The following is a 7,429-nucleotide window of genomic DNA, read 5'->3' as shown; positions in this document are numbered from 1 at the left end:
GAGAAGGTTAGGTATGAAAAAGAGGAGGGAATAGACTCATTAGTTGAAAGGTTGAAGGGGTCCATTGAAAAGGTAAAGGATGAGCTGGGTACTAATGAAGAATGAGTAGGGGGAAAGAGAGGCTGGTGTGACGAGGAATGCTGGGAGAGTAAAGAGAGAATAAATGAGTGTGTGCGCAAATGGAGAAGAGGGGAAATGGAGAAGGAGGAGTATAACAGGAGGAAAAAAGAACATGAGAAGATGCTGGAAATAAAAAGACAGAGGGGAAAGGAAGAATATAAAGCAGAGGTAGAAAAAGCCATCAAAGCAGGTAGGGTGTGGGATGTGATAAATAGGGATAGAGGGGAAAGGAAGGGCGTTAACGAAGAAATAGAAAAGGAGGAATGGACGGATTATTTTAAGGGTCTATTAGGGGGAGAGCAAAATAAGATCAAAGGGGAAAAGTGTAGAATAGTCCGAGGAGAAATGGAGGAAGGGAACGAGATAACAAGAGAAGATGTGGATGAAGCAATAAATAGGTTAAAAAGAAACAAGGCGACGGGAGAAGATGGGATGGAGAACGAAGCGATGAAGTTTGGAGGAGAAGGGATTAGGGATGGGATGTGGAAGATCTGCAACAAAGTATGGAAAGGGGAAGGTTGGCCGGAAGAGTGGACGACGGGACTGGTGGTACCGCTTGTCAATAGAGGCGAAGGAAAGAAGGTAGAGGAATACAGAGGGATCACTCTCATGTCAGTCGACTATAAAATATATGCAGAAATCTTAAGAAATAGGTTGGAGAGTCAGGTAGAACACAAAGAAAGTATCCCACATAATCAGACGGGCTTTAGAAAAGGGATGTGAACTATAGACAACATTTACGTACTTAACTATTTAGTTAACAGAAATTTGGGGAGAAAGCAAGGGAGACTAGTCGCTTTGTTCGTATACTTCAAAGCAGCGTTTGACTCAGTGAATAGAAAAGTACTATGGCAGGCAATGAAAGAGAGGGGTGTAGAGGAAAAGTTAGTGGAGAGGATAAAGGAAATTTTTACTGAAACCAGGATTAGGGTGAAAATAGGAAAGAAAAAAGGGCAGGTTTTCTGGACAAGCCGAGGTCTAAGGCAAGGGTGCCCTTTGAGTCCGTTACTATTTAGTACAAATTTAGTACAAATTTGTTATGAATTATTTTTTGACATGATACGTAGTTTTGGTATTGATCATAAAAATGGTATTGAAAATAAAAATGAAAAATTTGTGGAAAAACAACAAAAGCTACAAGAACAAATTAATATAAAAAAGTTATTCGCCAAAGAAAGTGATACAAATTTGTATTCATTTATTACATTCTTATTATTTATGACGGAGAAAGTATTAGAATTGCCTGAAATTTGACATCACAACATTCAAATTTTGAACCAAATGACGCAAAATACGACAAAAGTCTCAAAGAGAAATGATTGGTTTTGAAGAATCCTACAAAATTTCTTTAAACCACTTTTCAACAGGACTCGTAATTATGTTTTATCGTAAGTAATATATGCAGATAATCGAAAATTCCAATATTACGATATTTTGCTTTATACATGTATAAAAAATAATACGAAAACCAAAATTCTATTATTAGCATAACAACGCGAGATAGAGAAAAATGTCTAAAAAAATTATTGTATTTTTTAAGTTTTTTTAAGGTGGTTCAGAAAATATAAATTTACAACTGTCTGTCAAAAAACGAGTGCTCAGCGTGAGTGTCACGATAATATTGTGTACCTCAAAGCCTACAGAGCTTAGAGAAATTTAATCTTTAACTATACGTATTTGAGCAATAAATTCAGAATATGAACATGCATATAAATACTGCGATCTAAAGAGATGTTTTTGATAAAGTTTCATTCAAGCATTCTAAATGTAAAGAGTAAATATCTGAGCGGGAATTGCGGGAATTAAAAGACGCGCGCCCCAGGCACGCTCAAACTTGCGAGCCACGGGCACAGCGCACGATGAGAATGTGCCCACGACAATAAATAGTTCATTTATGGATTATTTTATTATAAACTAAAAGTTATGAGATAAATGTGTTTGAAACTTTCCAATAATTTCTGACCTTTTAGTTTAAATTGAGAAATGTTAGGCAAAATATTTATTTATTCTGATCAACCACTCGAGTAAAATTCAAAAATACATTTATTCAATTTTGAAATTATGGGGTTCTCAACTTAAAAAATCGAGACATAATTTACATACATAGTCAGATACATAAATTTCTATAAAATATATAAAAAAATAAAATAAAAAATATATTTATTATATAATTTTATCGTTTCATTATAATTTATGTAATTCATAATTAATTACACAAACATAGAAATTTACGAATTATTGTTTAATTAAATTAATAATCGTGAGGGAGGCGGTATTACAATAAAATTTAAATCTACATCTAAATACTCCAAATCGCTAATTATACATGCGAGAACGCAGTACGGTCGTATTTATTTAAAAAATTAATTATTTTAAATTTCAACTCAGTATGTTTATGAATTAAAACTTTTAATGTCTTCAAATGTATAGTTTCATTCAGTAGAATTTCTACCGCTTTTTATCAAAACAACAAAATAATATTATTCATAGACAGTAAATTTTAATTGCAAAATGACTAATTTTTCCCATAAAAGATTTTAGCTAAAAATATTTATTACAATACAATTACATTTTAATTCAATTTAAAAGTAAATCTTATATATCTACGCATTTTCTTCATGCAAAATTTAATCAAATAATTGATTCATTGATTGAAAATAATAAATCAAAATTCTCGATATAAGATTTGTATTTTATATTTTTAAGTATTTAGTATTTACCGACTTAGTATCAGCTATTTGATGGACTTGTTCCACGGGTGAAGATTGCAGAGGCAAAGTAGTTGGTGGGTGCAATTTTCGGGTTGAGAGGCATGGGGGGATCGGGCAATTTTCGCCGGGAGCGCCGTCTACAATTAGTTCCTCGAACTATAGACGTGCCGCATCTAGGCCTATAATATCTTTGCCTGAATAAGAATGCATAGTGGAGCATATGCATGTTAAGATTACTAGAAAAGTAGAGCATATGGATACTAAATTCCCCACGCATGAAGTTGTTCGATATTTAAGATGAAAAGGTCTTTCTATACGCCTAATAATAGCTTCCTCAGATTTAACTGAGTTAAAAAAAAAACATTAGGAAAACGTACAAATTCAATTTGATCAAAATAAGAACTATTTGGTCAAATTTTCTATTACTAGACATCAATCTAGAAAGTTTGAAATATTTTTCAAAGCATTACTTTATTATGAAAGTTAAATGTTATGATACAATTTTAACATTATTATTATCTGTCATAATAAGTTTAACTTCATTAATTAAAAAAATACTTATTTAAATAAGAATAAAAACTACGAGAACTGAATCTACAAGTATTTAGGGCCTATAAAACTATACAATTTAAATAATAATTTATTTTTTGTCAATATGTAAATTTTTATTCAATTCTCGTACTATTTGTTGCGTAATTATTCACATGAAAGTAACAAAACCTCGATTTGAACTTCTCGCCAACAAAATACGCAAATTTATACTTATAACTTGAGCATTTAACCTTCTTTTAACAATAAATAATGCCTCGAAAAATATAATAAGCATTCTAAGCATTCATGCGTTAGAAAGAGAGATTCGATCAACTAGATTAGTGGGCATCGGAATCCCACACCTCGCAATTTCAATCATGCTCATACCTCTAAGCTTAGTTTCACAAAGTGGAATCCGCATACCTTCAACTTTTCTAAGATCATGGCATGCTTGACAACAGCTGCAAAAATTTCAAAACAGTAACATCTGACCTTTCGTACCCCACCTAGTTGCTACTTCGTACTCTACATACTCGGTATGTCGTACCCCAAGTTCGAGAGATATCTGAATTCCTACCGGGGTACAGAGAACACCGTTATAACTTTACCTGCAACAAAATATACCCCCAAGTTTTTAATGTGAATAAAAATACTAAATTTGAATCGAAAATTTCTGCTAATAGATTATGGCAGTGTACTATACATTTAAACTTTTCTACTGTTGCAACGATAGCATCGCACTTTAGAATTGAGAGCATGGATGCTATCAATTTATAGGACATATCGTTTGCCTCAAATTTCACGTGCAGTTAACTTTATAATATTTTACTATTGAGTCCAGGACATCTTCAGTTGAGTCTAATCAATTTTTTTATAATTCAATAATATTTTGTTTGAATCAAGAAAATAAAAAATAATATCGTATGCTTTTGAATTTATTATATATGCATTTGACCGAACGCGAAAGCACTGTTTGATGCTTCAAACCAATATTTTATTGATTCAGAAGTATTTTTTTCTGAGTGTAGTTGTTTTATCGGTGCACAATGTTTGTCTTATTATTTTTTTTCCTATCTTGCATAGTTTGACCGCAAAATACAATTTTTTATTTTTTATTCGCTTTTGTGCGGTCAAAACTTGAATTTTTCGAAAAAATTCAAAAAGTTGATATGATAATCTTGTAAGGCTATCGAAAAGTAACATTTTTCTTTTCAAGTACTATGAACAATTGTACGCAGAATTTTTTAATCGTGAAAAAATGTGTACTAAAAAATTTTCAAAATGACCTCACTTTTAGTAATTTTATCTAAAATGTCTGACTAACGAATTAAAAACATAAAAGGTAAAATTTTTTGAAACCCCACACACGAGACGAAAAAGAAATTAAAAGACTAAAGTTGTGATAAGAATGTGCCCACGCAGCGGGCACTTTTTTTACTGTTAATGACGTTTTTCATGAATAAATCCAAAACTACGCATGCTATAAAAAAGTGATTGATAAAAATTTTTTAGATCTTTATCAAGTGCACAATTTTTGTGTATTCATCTTTTACCGTATTTTGCACAGTTTGGCCGAAAAATGTAATTTATGAATTTTTCATTAATTTGTATGCTGTCAAAATTGGAATTTTTGATTTTTCGAGAAAATTCAAAAAGTTGTTATGATAATCTTGTAGGGCATTTTGTAAATGCTATAACTCTTATAATTTTTGATTTTTTGAAAAAAGTAATTTCGATAAATTGTTCGAGTTTGTGAATACTATGAGTACTCGTACAGAGAAATTTTGAGTTGAAAAAAAGTGTTCTCAAAAATATTCAAAATGTGCCCACTTTTTGAATTTTTATCCAAAATGGCTGGTTAACGAACTTGACCTTTAATTTATGGCACTAAACGAGTGTACCAAAGGGCAATCTAACAGATTAATTTTTTCAAAAGTTATCGTATTTACAGACAGACATAAAGACATGCATATAGACAATTTCGTAAAAACCGGTTTTTCGGATTCAGGGGGTCTCAAAACGTGGACATTTGACAAAAACTGGGGGGGGGGGTCAAATTTTACACAAATCTAATAGCTTCTCTGATGAGAATGTAAAAATATGCCCGCTGCGAGGACACATTTTTATCACAAACTTTGTCTTTTAATTTCTTTTTCATCTTGTGTGTGGGGTTTCAAAAATTTTAAATTTTCATATTTTTGATGCTATTTTTATGATTAAAACTAAAAACAGAACTATCAAAAAATTATTCATGAAAAATAAATCATTTTTAGAATCTCACCAGAGAAGGTATTAGATTTGTATAAAATTTTACCCCCTAGTTTTTTTCAAAAGGTCCACGTTTTGAGACTACCTGAATCTGAAAAACAGGTTTTTACGAATGTGTCTATCTGTATGCCTATCTGTATGTCTATCTGTCTGTCCTTATGATTGTCTTTATGTTTGTCTGTCTGTCTGTGAGCACGATAACTTTTGAAACAAATTAATCTATTAGATAGGATTTTGGTAAACTCTTTTAGTGTCCTAAGCTAAATGTCAAGTTCGTTAGTCAGACATTTTGGATAAAAATACTAAAAGTGAGCCCATTTTGAAAATTTTTGAGCACACATTTTTTCATGATTCCAAAATTGTCTGTACAGTTTTTCATAGTACTTGAAACGAAAAATGTTACTTTTCGATAGCCCTACAAGATTATCATATCAACTTTTTGAATTTTTTCGGAAAATTCAAATTTTGACCGCACAAAAACTAATCAAAAATCAAAAATTGAATTTTGCGGTCAAGTTATGCAAGATAAGGAAAAATGACAAGACAAACATTGTGCACCTAAATAATATCTACAAATTTGTTATTAATCACTTTTTTATAGGACACGTAGTTTTTGTTTCATTCATAAAACAACATTGAAAATACAAAAATTACATTTTTCGACACACGACACAACGCAGTAAAAAGAAAACCTCACAGTCCGCTAATATAGCGACGGAATTTTCAAATTGATCCAGAATTCTCGTGTTATTTAAGTAAATAACACGTTCGTTCCGCAACACTGCTCTGACTAGGTTGCTGATCAATTTCTCTAGCAATCACCCCAAGCGGAGAACCTCACGAAGTCGTTATGTAAGGTTCCCCACTTGGGTCATTAGTGTCCAAGATCTTTTGTTTCAGGCGTCATTCACTCTACTAACAGTCTTTTCATTAACTATTTGCCGTCATACTTTCCTGTCCTGGCATATTTCTCTAGCTTCTTTTATGTGCATGCATTTTTTCATGCAGGCTCTCGTGTTTCTGTGACGTCTTATGTCTCTTCTAACTAGGGTCTCATTCACACATTCTAACTATTCTTTCCGTGGTCTACCTCTGGGCACGCTGCCATTTACTTTACCATGATAGACTTATTTCGTTAGTCGTTCATTTGGCATTAGAGATGGGCGTAGATACCAAAAATATCTATATTAAGATTATCGATATTTAACAGCAGTAGTCGATACGTAGTATCGATATATTGGAAAAAAGTATCGATACTTCGATATATCGACAGTCTTTTCTACAAGCAAGCCAAGCCCAAGGCGGGCAGGTTTAAAGCTTTAGAAGCAAGCAAAATTGCTTTGGGTACTATTATTTTCTTTAATTAACTGACAAGATGAGTTAATAAACAAAAATATTGTTATTAAAACAATTGTTAATAAACAATAAAACTAAACTTTGGCACTGGTTAACTAACCAATAGTCAACATTAAAAATCGAATATAATGTAAGCGAGAATATAAACACACAGTTAAACGAAATCAGGAAAAAATGACGTCAGTATAAAAATGGGTAATAATAAAAATCAGATATTTGCAAAGCACAAGGAAATAATGCGTCTTTACAACAGACGAGCTGTTTCCCAGATCTCGTCTAAAACTTTGGCTAGAAAAATTCGTTGTGAAAGGTGTTCATGCGTTAACCGGGTCCCTCTTTCATCCATAAGCCACCCTGCGAGGGAGGCTAAGCGCTCGGAGGGGACGGATGTAGCCAGATTTGGCAGAGTTTTCATTGCCACCTTAAACAGATACTTATATTCG

Source organism: Belonocnema kinseyi, chromosome 9 (genome assembly GCF_010883055.1).
Source record: "Belonocnema kinseyi isolate 2016_QV_RU_SX_M_011 chromosome 9, B_treatae_v1, whole genome shotgun sequence".
NCBI lineage: Eukaryota > Metazoa > Arthropoda > Insecta > Hymenoptera > Cynipidae > Belonocnema > Belonocnema kinseyi.
Note: the sequence above shows the minus strand (reverse complement) of the source record.